This window comes from Diabrotica undecimpunctata, chromosome 2 (genome assembly GCF_040954645.1).
Source record: "Diabrotica undecimpunctata isolate CICGRU chromosome 2, icDiaUnde3, whole genome shotgun sequence".
NCBI classification, from domain to species: Eukaryota; Metazoa; Arthropoda; class Insecta; order Coleoptera; family Chrysomelidae; genus Diabrotica; species Diabrotica undecimpunctata.
This window is the reverse complement of record NC_092804.1, coordinates 30517094-30533169: the sequence shown is the minus strand read 5'-3', so window position 1 is coordinate 30533169 and position 16076 is coordinate 30517094. Positions and strand designations below refer to the sequence as shown.

Below are 16076 nucleotides of genomic sequence, written 5' to 3'. Positions count from 1 at the left end.
TTATTTTTTAAATAGTACTATTGTCATATTATGTTTTAAAAATACCTAGTTTAAAAAACTTACCCTCACTGTAGAAATTAAAGAAAATCTCCATATTAGTCGACTGATCTCTGTGGCAAGAAAAAGCAGAAGACTAAAAAAAGTTGTGAGCTTGAAGTCGAGCGCGCAGTCAAAAGCACACCACTATAGTTCACGCTGTTTCGTTAGCAACTGGCGTTTCGCAGTTCCCCGTCCGTAAGCTCAACACAAGCTGGCTCGAAAACCATTAACATAAATTATTTGGAGACAGTGAATATTGGGTCATAAACCTTGTGGGCTTTTGAAATCTAGGGTCGGAATAACTCTCTTCTTTTTTCATTGTTGATTTTTGGATGTTTTTGAACCTTGTGAATCTTTACCTGCGAGTTGTAGAAACGATTTTTATTCGATGTGGTTGACTGTTTGATTGTGGAATTTGGTGACAGAGAGACAAATATTTTTTTAAATTAAAACACATCTATTTACAGGGTATGCACTAAAAGACCAGCCCAAAAGCTACAGTGTTCATGTTTTGATACAAGTTTTGCTTTTATAGGACATTTTATAAATATACAGCATGATTTAAAATAGTTAGCCACTATAAAGGAACGGTTTTTCGTTAGAAGTTAGAACCCGTATATTTTTTTAAAAATTTCAAATACAAATTAAACGAGGCCATTATTTTCAAACCTTGCTCTTTACTCGAAAGTAATTTTTTGGGAAATCGAAAAAAAAAAACGATTAACGGCCGAGTAATGTTTAGCTCACAACGTAAAGAATTTTATTAATGTTGCTTAGAGGTTTTAGCAATAGAAATTTACAGATTTTTAGAAAGTAAGTTGTGTTGGGTTTTGGATTTTTAAGGAGTTTGAAAAAAGCCTTTGCTTTTACGATATGAACACGATGCTCAGTGGCTAACTTTTGCCGAACAGCTAAAGAAGTTGCTACTTTCAGCTGCTCCCCCTTTGTTCTTAAGCAAGTGGAGCAACAGTCAGTCAGCGGAGTTCCAAAAGCGATGTTGTAGGGTAAGCAATGTTTCGATAATGTTCGAAGAAAAGTTTCTTAAAATTTAAGTCACATAGCAAGTAGACCCGTACGCTTGTCTTGCTTCTACAGTAATGCACAGACTCTGGACATGTTATGGATTTTATAAATTTTTTTATGCAGTTTCTTTTTTTATCATTTTTTGGACCCACTCTGTTGCTACCTCTACGTTCCCTAGGTAGCCCCCCAGTAACAACCAAATTTCTTACAATCCTTTGTATGCGGTCCTTGCTTAAATTTGTGATTCCTAGAAACGACTTGGCACATACTGTAATCATCTTACACTCACTCAAATGTACACGGTATTTTATCGACACTGCAGCATGATTAGATTTCCCTCTTTTTGGTTTCTGTCACTTATCCTTATACCAAGCCAATATCAGAAGGTCTTGTTTTCTTTTATCTTTTGACTGAAAAAGGTAAGCATGAAAATCTATCACTTGCTTCATCGTGAGTGTGGTACAATAACACTGCAATCCGGGTCGTCCGTTATGACCACAAGTTGAAAAGGCCGGCAGTGTTTTTGGTGTATTTCTGTAAAAACAAGTGGAACTGCATAAAAAATCAAACGATTGTCGCAGAAGTCTAAAATCATTAATTTTAATATGAAGCGCTTACCTGGCAAGTTTATCCACATTCCTTTTATGTGTTTCTGACCGAAGAACTTTTTTGCGCCCTTTTCCCTGTGGACTAGGATTAACAAAACAACCATTTTCACTTACTAACTCCATAAAAATAAAAAAAAAAACTGTTCCTAATTCGCCAAAATACAACTGTTTAATCGCTTGAATAATAATTATAAACTACTAAAAATTTGTTTCTTTAACACAGCTGTTGTAGTAGTCCGTTCGTCACGTGAACCAACCGGAAAATTTCATTGGTGGTAGAGCAAACAGCGAGTTTTGCATGTAGACATTCAAAGCGCTAGTTCTGCAAATAACTGTAATTTTCTCGACAGCTTTTTCTATGTTAAAGAACGAGTTTTGGGAAATTCTGATTATATTATTCGATTCCTATTTAAAATTGAAATAAACTTATCAAAAAAAAAATAATTTTTGAAACCTTTGGCAATTAGCGAGTTTTGCAAATAATGGCCTCAAATAATGGCTTCAGAATATATTGAATATTTTAGAGATATAGTTACATAAAGCTATAATATATTAAATATTTTAATCTCCTATTGAATCTTTTAGAATCGGTATTCCACATGACATTGAAGTTTTCGAAATGTACGTTTGTAATACTAACATTCCTAGTACTAAAATAATAACTATTAAAGCTTACCGAAAAATGTGGAAGAATAAAGAAGACATGCCAAAGATCACAGAGCGTAATCTAATATATAACGGGCACCTAACGAGGGGGTATTGATATGAGAGACTTCGATTGATCAGCGAAGGAAAAATTTAGGAAAGAAGATGAATATGGAGAAAACAGAATTCCTGGACCAAAGATCTACAACCATGTTTCGACAGGACATGCTTCATCATTTTCAGAACTACAATTTCATGGCCAATTGAACCCACCATTGATGGGAGACGGCACAAGAAGGACAACAAATAAAAGTAAAACAAATTAACAGCCAATATTTTTAAAGAGTTAAATGAAAAGTATCAAGTTTTATAAAAATAACCAAAGAGAAATGAATGAATGAAAACTGCGAAGAAATTTAAACTGTAATAAATCAACATGATTCCTTTAATTTACATAAACATAGTACAAGGGATGAGCAAAATATCTAAAAAAAGTTTCATCTTCACTAATAGACATTAACACCAACATCATTGTTAATAAAAACTATATAAAAAAACTTCCCAATACTCGTATGATGTTTTAGCCATGTGAAAAATAACGAAACTGCATTTAATCTAGATTAAATTGAAGATCCACGAATCATGGAATTAGACGTAGAACAAACGGTAGAACATGCAAATACTAGAAAATTTCTTTATTTACATTAAACAACGATCTAGTTGTTTAGAAAATATAAAGGTGGTAAAGTATAAAAAAAATAAAAAAAAAAACGTTTATTGCCCTTAATATGATTACATTTCACACCTAAGATATTTTAACTTAAGATATCGTAGCCTTCTTTCTTGACGTCCCGCCTCCGCACCGCCTACTGGTTGGACTGCTTCCTCTCGGATCTTAAATTTTTCTGTCCTGGACTCCTTGGCGTCTTTTTCTGTACGTACTTGTTTTTGGCATCGTACCTACTTTCCCGATTGGCCATTTTCGGCAAACACCCGACTAGACACTGATCATATGGTTGATCAGTCTATGTTTTGATCTGAACATCCTCTGGATCCGATTCTTGGTGAGGATGGCTCTGGTCTTTAGGAGTCTTCTTGTGGCTTGGTAGAAGAAGCATCTTGTCCTTTTCTCAGCCACCTCCCTCAGTGGTGTATACTGGAGCCTTTCTTTAATGGTTGCATTTGTTATTTTTTCTTTCTATGTTAATGCGTTGATAATCCTGTAGCATGATGTCTCTGTAGCCTCTAGTTTCTTCCAGTTGGTTTCCGATGTGGAGCTCCAAACTAGGACAGCGTATAGCATAACCGATCTAACGTAGGCCTGATATAACTGGATCGATCTTCTTGGCCTTCGTTAGTGAACTGGACCTAAATATATATGGAAGTATTAGTATTTTAGCAGCATTGGCTATTACCTTGATTTTTTGAGTGTTCTTCGTGAAGTTTAGTTTCCTGCCGAAATGGACTCCTAGGTACTTGACTGAATCTTCTGACTGGACCCTGTTTCCTCCCATTGTTATTTCTACTACTGGTGGACTTGTCTCCTGAGTGAAAATCATGAATTGCGTCTTTTGGGCTTTGATTTTTATTATCCGTTTTTCGGTGTATTTTGTGATTCTTCCGAGGTGGTTTTCTGTGTTTTGGACTATTCTTCTATCATCGTTTCCTGTTGCATTTATTACCGTGTCGTCTGCGTAGAGGGCTGTACTTGTTCTTGGATCTATTGGTAGGTCTTAAACAAAGATGTTATATAAAGTGGGCGAGAGTATACTTCCCTGAGGCGTCCCTTCTTGGATTTCTTGAATTCTGGACGTCTTTTGTTCGGCTAAAACTTAAAAGGTTCTATTAGTTAGATATGTGTTACATATATTAAATAAATAATGAAGTAATCTAGCTCTGTCCATCTATTAGATTGGTGCTTTCTTCCAGACCGTGTCATATGCATTCTCGATGTCTAGGATGGTCATTCCTGTCTTCTGTTTCCTGTTAAATCTGATTTTCGTGTCATTGATGACGTTTGCTAGTTGAAGTTCTCAGTTTCTTCTGAATTCGAACTGGTCCTCCTGACTGATTCTTCTTCTTTCTGTGTGCTTCATCAGCCTTCTGTAGATGGTTTTCTCCAGTATTTTTTTTAAATTTTCCAGTGGTGAGATTGGTCTGTGCCACTTGTTTTCTGTGAGACTCCTGAGGTGAGACTCCTGAGTTCTTATTCCTATTTTTTCGGAAAGTTTGTTTCCGTACCTGCCTTTTTGTCCTGTTTCTGTCCTTGATGATGTCCTTCAGTTCGTTCGGTATGATTAGTGCTCTATTGTTCGTCATTATTTTAGGGATATTGTCCTCCATAACTTGCTGGATTTTCCTTGTTATTTCTTTTATTTTTCTTTCCACTTTTTCTGTTGATTGGAATTCTCTCTTTATTTCCATTTGGTTGGTGGTAAAGTAAAACTTTATACTACTGTTTATAACATTGGCTAATTGCCCTAGACTGGCTAAGATTTATATTTATAGCGTTCTTTAAAAAATCTCAAAGCAAGAAAATGTTTATAATATCGAATAATAAGTCTGATAAGCCACGACGTAAGATTTTCCTACGAATAATTTGCAGATGAATAAGACAAAATTGTGAAGAAAATTTTGAAAACACGTAGTTTGGTTTTAGAAACACATTTGAGAGTAGAGCAACACTGTTTGCGTTGAACGTCCTGTTATAGAGATGTCATGGTTAAAGAAAAAATGCTTTTGCGATTTTTTGGACTAAAAACATTTGATAAATTAATGGTGATACTAAAAACTATAGGAATTTCCGACAAAGATATTCACATAGAAATGTGTGCTAGAGTCAAACCACCAAAGTAAAAGTTAAAAATATTTGTACCAACCATATATCTATAACAAAAGTTGTAGTGTATCCCCAAAAATTGTTCAATATATACTCAGACCAGTTATTAAAAAAAAACTGAATAAAAATAAATAAAGGAGGTTACCTAATATAATTAGGTATAGTATAATTAGATATGCGGATGGTACAATAATTATATCAAATAGATATAAGTTTTGCTCAAGTTTTTGCTAAGGTGGCCTACACTGATGAAATCCTGAATGGGAAAGAGAATCAACATTTATACAGATAGTCAAGCGGTTATTCTGTCAGTAAAGAATCCTCTCAACAAATCAAAACTGGTGAGGAACTGCAAAAATCTCATTAATAACCTGGCAGAAGATAATAAAGTCTTTAAAATGAATGCCGAATCATGAAGGGATGGATGGGAATGAACGAGCAGATTTGTTGGCAAAATTCGGGAGCAACATTTTTAAGTCCAGAACTATTCTGTAACATTACTTAATATGCTACAAAAAACTAATTCAGAAGTGGCTGACAAGAAATCATCCAAAGAAATATAGAGCCACTTAAAGGCAAATACAGTCGAAGAAAATGATCAAGAATATTGTAGTCCATGTTGTGAGACTGCTATCGTAGAAAAATGTATATGATTCTGTTTCTTTGCGGATTCTTATTTAAAAATGTCCGCTTTAATCACATCTGAAGGGTTCCTTGCGAACTTTTTGGACAGAAATTGTTTTTTTAAACAATTTCCAAAAATCACCCAAAAGTTTTTTTTGTCATTTTAAACAAAACATTTTTCTCCAAAGTTGACAATTATAAGCGATTTAAAATCTGCAAAATTCACGCATTTTCGAGGCTTGAAACAATTTCTACCCAAAAATTTCGCTCAGCACCCTTCAGATTTGTTTTGAAGGGGACATTTTTAAACAAGAAGCCACAAAGGATTCGAATCAGAAACATTTTTTTACGGGAGCAGTCTCACAACATAGATATTATTGATAGAAAACTCTCGGATAATTTAGTGAACCTTAATAAACGATAGATCATTTATACAGTGTGCAAATCACTTACGGAAATAAATTGTTTGCGCTCGTATTTTAGAACTTTATAAAAATCGCTGGGACTCTTCAACTTTTATATATAAATGTGCGCTTTTTGAACATAAATTTAAATATACAGAGTGATACAAGCCAGTGTAGAATAATTCATTATCTTTATTTTTAATGAAACACACTGTATATTATGTTTTTAACAGCTCCTTCATTATGTCGGGTATATTATAAATAATACAAAGTGAAATTTTGAAATTAGGTATAATTTTCATCAAGACATTTTATAAATAAAAATTTTGAATTAATAATTTATCACGCTTTTTAGTATTTTTTTTTAAATGAGTTAAATATAGATATCAATTTTACTAAATATCAATATAATGAATTTTGTATTCAATTTCTTGACGAAAATTATACATAATTTCAAAATTTCAGCTTGTATTATTCATAATAGATTCAACAAGTATTAGTGCAGGTTGTGAGGCCGATCCCGTAGGAAAAATGTTTCTGATTCGGTTTCTTTGGGGATTCCTGTTCAACAATGTCTCCTTTAAACAAATCTGAAGTCAAACATATAAATTTTTTGTGAAAGGAAAATAAATTTTTTTAAACCAACTTCGAAAATTACGCATTTTTGTAATTTATTATTAACATTTTTTAAATATCTAAGATATTAAGTTATTAATTATTTATAGTTTATTATAATTGATTTTTTGCCGTAAATTAAAAGTAAATATTAAAGTACATATAAAAATTAATTAAATCACAAAATTTTATTAAATGTCAAGTAGGTACTTGTTGGGAATTTGTTGCGTAAGTAGGTAAGGTAGGTATAGTTATGAGTTATGAAAGGAACATGCTCCTTTCCTAACTTGGCTGCACCGTACTGAAGACAACCAATAGTCAGAAATACGTATATACGGTTGCCTTCCATCGATATACCTATTTTTTTTTTTGTATATATATACTTTTTTATTTCCTGAGTTTGTCAGACAACCACATGCCATGATGATAGTAAAATTCTTCTGTAAGTGATCCATAGTAAATCACGAGGAAAAAAAACAGGAAATAAACTTCATAATACTATCCCGACATGGTAAGTATTTGGTCTTACAATTAGTTTACTTTCAACAAACACCAAATTCTGATTTTATATGTATATTATTAAAAAAACATATGTATCCTCGATATGTTACTGACTTACTGATAGTGGTATTTTTCTTTTATTAACTTCCTCTTTTAATATGGGCAACCAGATCCTACTGCATTCTGCTGAGAAATTTGCGATCCAATTGGTCTCATTTAGAATAATTAGAGCCGCTTCTTTGATTCTTCTCTTTTGATCATCTGTTTCTTTTAGGACTATACTTGAATCATTCCATTGAACCCTAGTTCATTTTCCCATGCATGTTTACAAATCTGAGATGTATTTTTAATATAAGATTAATGCTCACTTATTCTAACATTTAATGACCTTGATGTTTGACCTAAATAAAACTGATCAAAAAACTAAGTATATAGAATAAGTAATAAATATATGAAACGTGAATAAACTTATTTTTAACCTCAATTCTTTCTTATTTCCATTAAAATATTAAATAATAAATGTATAGAGTATTTAATGTAATTCTAATTCTAATATGTTGCATCAAATTTAAGAACAATCAAAGTAAATATTTTTTGAACGTTGTATTTGAATTTGTAATTGCCTATAAAAGAAAAAAGATGGAAACCAGCCAAAGAAGCTGTGACGCATACAAACATATACATATCTCGTCATTCACCGATCACCAATGACCCTTTTTAACAGCTGTCACTCACAATTCTCGTAGACGAGATGAGGGTTCCTCCATCCGCCCATTTTATCATGGCTACTTGTCACTTTTAAAAAGAGACAAGTTTGATGCTTATTGTATGAATTTTCTAATAAAAGATAGGTATGAATGGAGTTAAACTGGTTTACATTGCATTCGTTTTTTTTGTGCGAATTGTATTAGTTTTAAAATGACTATGCCTCTTTCACTGATTTAATATCTCATAAAGTTGGAAGACTTTAAATGCATTTAAAATATATTATATATTGTTAATCACTTTTTATCTTTTTTATTACCTATCCAAAACAAATCAACAAATAAAACTACTAAAATTAATATTAAACAGGAGTAAGACATATAAGCGATTACAGTAAAGTTTTAATTTACATATAGAGTAAGGTTTCCTAATTTGGGCCACTTTTTAAATATCTATTGTATTACACATGTTAATAAATATTTCAAAATTTTATCAAAAAAATTATTTACTAAGTACTGTTTATATTCCAAAAAATTACAAATAGTAGATACATGATAGTTTATGTTTATATTTTATTTTTCAAATGAAACAAATATAAAAAAGTCTAATTTGGGATACCGGCAACTTTAATTACCATTAGCGCCCTAAATTGAACCGACATTAAAACCTATATTTAAACATGAGGAACATTAATTTTTAAAAATATATATTAACATCCATCCATCCATCCAATGGCACTACAGCCCAAATCGGGCCTTGGCCTCCTTCAAAAGCTTTCTCCAATCATTTCGATTTACCGCTGTTCTTTTCCATGAACGCGTTCCCAATCAGTTCCTGATATCCTCATCGACTTCGTCTCCCATCTCTTCTTAGGTCTTCCAACAGGTATTTTTCCCTGCATTCTTGCATTTAGTAATTTTCTAAGGATTCTATTCTCATGCTTGCAGACGACGTGTCCTGCCCACCGTAATCTATGCAGTTTAGTGTATTGTGCTAGAGTTGGTTCGCTATACTGCTCGTATATTTCTCTATTATACTTGATTCGCCAGTTGTTCTTTTCACTTATTGGGCCCAGTATCCTACGTAATATTTTTCTTTCAAACACATCTAATGCATTGGCAGATTTCTGTGTCACCACCCATGTTTCACAAACATAAATTACTATGGGCCTGATTATTGTTTTATAGACCCGGAGTTTTGTTTTCCGGTCTACGTCTCGCGATTTGAATATGTGGCCCATCGCGAAATAGGCTTTATTTTCCAGCATATGCCTTCTATTTATTTCGGGTTCTTCTTCATTGCTTGCGACCAGATCCATTCGTAGGTATGTGAATCTATTCACATGTTCTATATCGTCAATAAAGTGTTATTGCGCCGGTCTATTTGATCTGGTTTGTATGAGTAGTTTTGTTTTATTTGTATTTATTGCTAGCTCTACTGCTTCTGCACTCTGTTTCAACTCAATGTAGGTTTCTTCCGCTGCATTCGCTGTTCTGCTCATTATATTTATATCATCTGCGTATGCTGCTAATTGGGTAGATTTTTTTGTAAGTTATTTAAGAAGAACGTATGAAAAAACCAACAAGTTTCCATTGCACATAGTAACACAACATCGTAAATGACTGTATTTCTTGTTCAAGAATAGTTCACACGGTGTAACACATGTTACAACAAATAAATGCAATGAACTACAGTAAAACAAAAATACTGAGCCGAGTCCACACAAATATAACAATACAAAATCATACCATAGAAAATGTTGAACATTATATATATGATGTCATGTCATCAAACTAAGAAAAACAAATCATGATGCTGAAATTAAAAGAAGCACACAACTGGCATGGGGCGCTTTCGGCAAACTAGCATATATCTTGAAAAACACATCCATTCCTGTTCACTTAAAGAAAAAGGTGTATAACACATGCATACTACCAGTTTGTACCTACGGCTTGGAGACAGTAGTCCTTACCAAAAAATCTGCTAAAAAATTAGAAACAACGCAAAGAGCAATGGAACGAATCATGCTTGGAATATCACTGAGAGACAAGATAAAATACATCGAGATAAGACGTAGAACGAAGATTAGGGATATTGTGGAAGAAATTACATAAATGAAATGGCGCTGGGCAGGTCACGTAGCCCGATATAATGACAACAGGTGGACACGGAGAATTCTAGAATGGAGACCAAAGATGACAACAAGAAGCATGGGAAGACCTCAAAAAAGATGGGTAGATGACATAAGAACAGTGGCAGGCAAACAGTGGATTAGATTGGCGCAAGACAAGATAGAGAAAGATGGAAGCAATTGGGAGACACCTACATTCAAGAGTGGATGGAAAATGGTTGACAAAGAGAGAACACATGAACGTTAACTGAACAATGATTATTAATCTTTGATTTGCCAATGATATTGTTTTCAAGAATTAAAATACGACAAGAAATCACCTCTCCTTTCCAAACAACAAAGGGACTAAGACAAGGCTGCTGTCTGCCACCCACCTTATTTAAAATCTATTTGGACACATCCTTAGTGAAATGGGTAAAAAAAATGTAGAAACATGGGAATAAAGGTGGAAGAAAACAAGCTATATAACTTTTCTTCGCGGATGACCAGGTAGTAATTGCCGAAGACAGCTACGATCTTAGCTATATGGTAAGAAAACTGCAAGAAGAATATGAGGTGGCAGGTCTAAACATGAATATGACAACATGTGATTATCTCTCAGTGGGAACAGATGAAATATTTAACCTAGTCTTGAAAGACGACAAAATCAAAGGCGTGCAATCCTGCAAATATTTGGGGGTCATTTTCAACAAGAAGGGAAATAGTGCAGATGAAATCAGGGAAAGAATAAACAAGACAGAGCAGCGACCCATGCCTTAAACTCTCTTCTCTGGCAAAAAACAATTCGACGAGAAACCAAAAAACACATTTACGGTAGTATAGTCCAAAGTATTACACTTTACGGTTCGGAAGTATGGGAAGTCACCAAAGCTAATAGAAATAAACTTATGACGACAAAAATGGATTATCTCAGACGAAGCTGCGGTAGATCGAAACTGGAGAGAGTTAGAAACGAACAAATAAGAAACGAAATGAAACTGGAGCGAAATATCAATGATGACATAGAAAGAAAACAATTAATCTGGTTCGGACATGTTAAAAGAATGCCAGAGTACAGATGGTCTAGAAGAGTACTGGAATGGATCCCTCCTGAAAGAAGAAAGAGAGGACGCTCACGGAGAAGTTGGCGCAACGATATTGATGAAGCAATGGCGGCAAGAGACTGAGAAGAGGCAACTGCATATGACAGAAAAAGATGGAAATTGGGGGCGGAGAAGCGGCGATAGCCGTAATAAAATAAATACAACCTAAATAAAACTTAAAGTTTAAACCTATAACAGGAATATATTCTGCTGTGTAGTATTCTTTAATTTGCAACCTTGCCCTATACTCTCTATTCACCATCCACAAAGCATATTCATAACTGATAAATAACATAATTACTAATTCGAGAATTTATGGTAGCAAAACAAAAGGATCTACTTCCTTGAAAGTAAATGGAAACAAGAAGATTTTAACAGTTACAATCGGATAACTTAAGATATTTTAAATGGAGAAAGATTGTTGTACTAATTTTGTTTACCTAAAATATATGCCTATTAATGTTGATAGTTTTCTCAAATCAATAATTATTATTGCTTCTTAAAATATAACACCAATTTTTTGTGGCTCTGTATTTATCACAGAACTTCCCAAAGCCTGGAATGATATGCAACACTATTTACACGACATAAATTTTGTTATTTTCCTATAGATATTACCGAGTATTACACAATTAAAATTGAATTATTAATGTGTTAATAACATTTACTTTTCATAATATCTTTGCCTACGTTTGAAAATTGTTAAAGACTTCACTTTTTCAAATGATCGTATACCAACGATAGCAAGTTATTTAATATTGCCAATGAAACAATAATATCGAGTTTTCTTTTTTTATCTAGATGTTCATACTAGGTAAATTATTTTTAGATATTAATTTGTTACCCACGAAGAATTTATTAGACATATATTTATTACGAAAATAACCTAATGCTAAAATACCAATTTACAACAGTAGGTACTTTTTAATTTGGTTTATTATTAAAAGTTAACAAATCTGTAAACAATTTTGCACGATTTCCGTGTTTGGGGATAACTTTTCTTCTTTTCAAAATAGATATTCAACATAGATATCTTTGTTATTTTTAGTTAAAAATTTAACCACTAAGTAAAGAATTAACCGTTATAATGAAAATTATTTAAAAATTAAGTACGCATGTTAAAACCAAAAATATAACATATAAAAATTGGGAATACATACTTTATTTTGACGGCATATTAAAGATATAAAATGACGTCACAAGCGACATCTAGTAATAGTTCCTTCAAACTTTATTAAAATGGCGACAGTCAAAGCAGATTACAAAATCTTATTACATAAGAACCATAAGGTCAAGAAAAGCTTTTAGCAGTAAAGCTTATATAACTACAGTTTATTAATATAGATTCAGAAAATATTAATTAGATTTTAAAGTGATATGGAAATCCAACAGATTCGTTTAATGTCAAATTAACCTCAATTAAAGAGGTTATTTAACAATCCTTTGAAGATTATACCAAAGAATATAGACGCTTCTATATTCTTTGATTATACGCCAGAACGGCTAAAAGAAAGTAAAAAAAGTAAGTCAAAGTAAAAACGTGAAATTAAAGTCACTATGGAAAATTTACATACCTTGGATTTCAGTGACTATACTGTTTGTACAGGTACTGCCAGCGTAGCTGTACTTAAATTATTGCAAGATCATGACAACCCGAAGAATTTAAAGGAGGTTATAAAACTGCTTTCTCTTCACAAACTGAAAGGAAGAAAGGAAGAAGGCACACTTTCCTATGCAGTGATGCAGGACCACCTGAGATAGGAATGGCTTGCATGTTAGTTCTTATAGATTCGTTGGTCTTCCTTTTCTGCCTTGATGTTCTAGCAGTCCTTCCAAATAATCCATTTCAACTGCCAACAATCTTCTCTTCAGGTCTGCATTAATTGTCCATACTTCAGAGCCATAACAAAGAACTGATTCAACCATGGATTGCCCTATTCTTTTTTTGTTCCTTTTGGAAATGTTGCAATCCCACCATAAAGAGTTTAGACATCCTATAATTTTACATCCCTGATTAATTCGGTGTTTAATTTCGGTTTCTCCCAAGCCGTTCTTAGCAATGAGTGCACCTAAATATTTAAATTTTTCCACTTGTTTCATTTCCACGTCCTCGTCTATCAACACTTCAAAGCTTGCATCTGAATTGATAACTAAATATTCTGTTTTCTTCATGCTGACTTGTAAGCCCCATTTTACATATTCTCTGTATAGACGCTTTATCATAAATTCTAGATAATAAGAATCTTGAGCTAGGACGACTTTGTCATCCGCAAAGTTCAGGGAGAACAGTACGTCATTTGCTATGGGGATTTCCATTCCCTGGCAGTGGTTTTTCCAATTTTGGAGGGCTGCCTCAATATATAAATTAAACAGTAAGGGTGACATACTGCATCCTTGTTTTAGTCCTTTAGTTAGTTTTATTGGCTGTGATAGAATATTTCCGATTTTTAGGTAAGTAGTGTTATCCCTGTATACCTACTTCTGTGATTATTCCTAAGAGGTATGGATTAATGTCGAGTTGTAAAGCTTTCCACAATGCAAGTCTTGGAACTGTATCATACGCCTTTTCTAGGTCGATGAAGGCTAGATGTACTACGGTATAGGTAATGGATTTTGACAAGAGCTATGACCTTGTAAATAACAGGTAAACTTGTGTAAGGCATCGGTATGACTCGTAGCTCTTGTCAAAACCCATCCATCACCTCTACCAACCGCTGTTTTTTTTAATTAATTGTTGGAGTACAAACAAGTTATCAGTGCAAGATCAAAGATCAAAGATTAAAACATCAATAAATTTATTTTAACTTTCAATTGAGGCTTATTTCCATTAAAATAGTAATTAGATCTTATCTCTGTCGTTGGCTCGGTTGGTGTTTCTCTTCTTCTTCTTTCTTTCTAATGACTGCTCGGATGTAATTGTGAATACTATTCCATCCCTCCGTACTTCCCATCATCTTCATGATCATCTCTCTTACAGTCACAGGGTTCATACCTATTTCTTTATACATTCTGTTTCACTTCACTGTACATCTGTTACACTCCAGCATTGTGTGAGTAACAATGTCGGAATATTTGCAGTATAGGCATTTATATGTATCTGTCTTTCTTAACCTATGAAGATACGCCCTAATACAGACAATCTACCCAGTTCCTTAGGCTCGGGATAGGCATCTTCCATCGTTCCACTTTTCTTGCCATATTTCCATTGGTTTTTCCCTTTCTTTTTTTTTTATAGCTGTTTTCAAATGCTCTCTTATCTCATAGAGATGACTCTTTTATGTCCTGTAGGCGCATGCTACTCGCAACAGACTCGTTTTGTCTACTTTTGTCTAAGTATAAGCCTAATATTAGGTATCTATATCTAAATATAATGAAAAATATTATTACTTATTGTGTATTTATACAATAGTTATTGTGTTCTACATACTTAAAGTGGTAATTTAATTATTCAATTAGCTTTTTGGACTTTTTGTATTGTGTGTGAAAGATAAGTTACATTTTCCTACTATTCTTTAAATATATTTTACTTTATTTGCCCTGAGGGAGGGAGGTTAACGCCCAAAACCCCCCTGGATGTGCCACAGACCACAAAGCAGCTTGTATTTCTAAAAATAGGCTAATTTCCGGTACTGTTTGTATTTACCAATTATTGACGAATAATGTATAATATGATATCAATAACAACGTATATCATTCCAATACATTTAGATTGAATGCAACCATTTATAAAATAATCCTTAAACTGTAGGTAGGAAGTCCCTACTGCACTGCTTTATTACTTTATAACCTGTCTTTTCACAACACTTTCTATAATGGATTTTTAAGAAATACGAAATTTTTGAATGACTATTTGATATTCATTAATTTATAAAGCATGCACGTATTTTTAAACGGTTTTTTATAGAAATAATCTTGGCAACGTTTTTACTAAATCTTGTATATTCTTTCGTTAGAACAGTCTGGCGGTAAAATAAAAAAGTAACAAATGTAAAAGAATTTTATTTAAAAGTAGATATCTTTATAATACAAGAGTTACAGTCCAGAGAGCCTGTCGGACAGAATAAATGTTAATCGTGACGCCCTCTCTAAGTCGCATTCAACAACGTAAAAAGTCTTGACTCAGCAACTATTTGTCCTGAATGGTAGTAGTTTCACGAGTTGTCACTAGATGACTATACCAATGAATAATATTAAAAATGATATTAAATTTTTTAATTCCGTATAATATATTACAAACGTTAAAAGTATTTACAGCAAAAGTAATTATTATGCTGAATTTTCCAATGATATTTTCTACACCTTTTTTTTTATATTAAAACTAATTTGCCAGTTAAGGTTACGTGAAATGGTGAAATAATATTTTTTCCTTTTAATTTTTACTTTTGATACATTCGTATCCCAAATAGTTTTATGCGGTGGACACGTTCCACAGAAAAACGCATATAAAAAAAGTAGGGATATGAACCGTAGCTTTCTAAAATTACATAAAACCAAGACAAAACAAAAAAGTTTTCAGAAATTAAAAGAAATAGACTGCATGATAAATTACTTCGAATATCGGAGAGAAATTCGTACAAAAGCTTAAAAAAAACTGCTCCATGTTTTTATTCGTTTTTATGACTATTTATATTTATTCATATCGTGTCGATAAACAAGAAAAGAGTGGAACCTGTTTATTTTACTAGTATTGTTGTGGAAAGTAAACTAATGATATATTTATAAACTTCGTCTGCAGGTCGATGTTTCTTTAAAGTTGTCTTGTTCTAAAACGTGTTTAAAATAGTCTTATTCTTCAATACTTTTCCAGTTTAAATCATAATGCTTTCTATCAATTTTCTAACATCAACTCCTTTTTCTTGT

At 32.9% G+C, this 16076-nt stretch overlaps 1 long non-coding RNA gene across 1 annotated transcript in view; it reads right to left on the bottom strand.

Annotated features, from left to right (window-relative positions):
- Nucleotides 1–188, bottom strand: part of LOC140433260 (uncharacterized) — a 121885-nt gene extending 121697 nt beyond the window's left edge. The window contains exon 1 of the long non-coding RNA XR_011949906.1: nucleotides 64–188. This is a non-coding gene — a long non-coding RNA (uncharacterized lncRNA). The remainder of the gene's footprint in view (nucleotides 1–63) is intronic.
- Nucleotides 189–16076: the final 15888 nt, after the last annotated feature.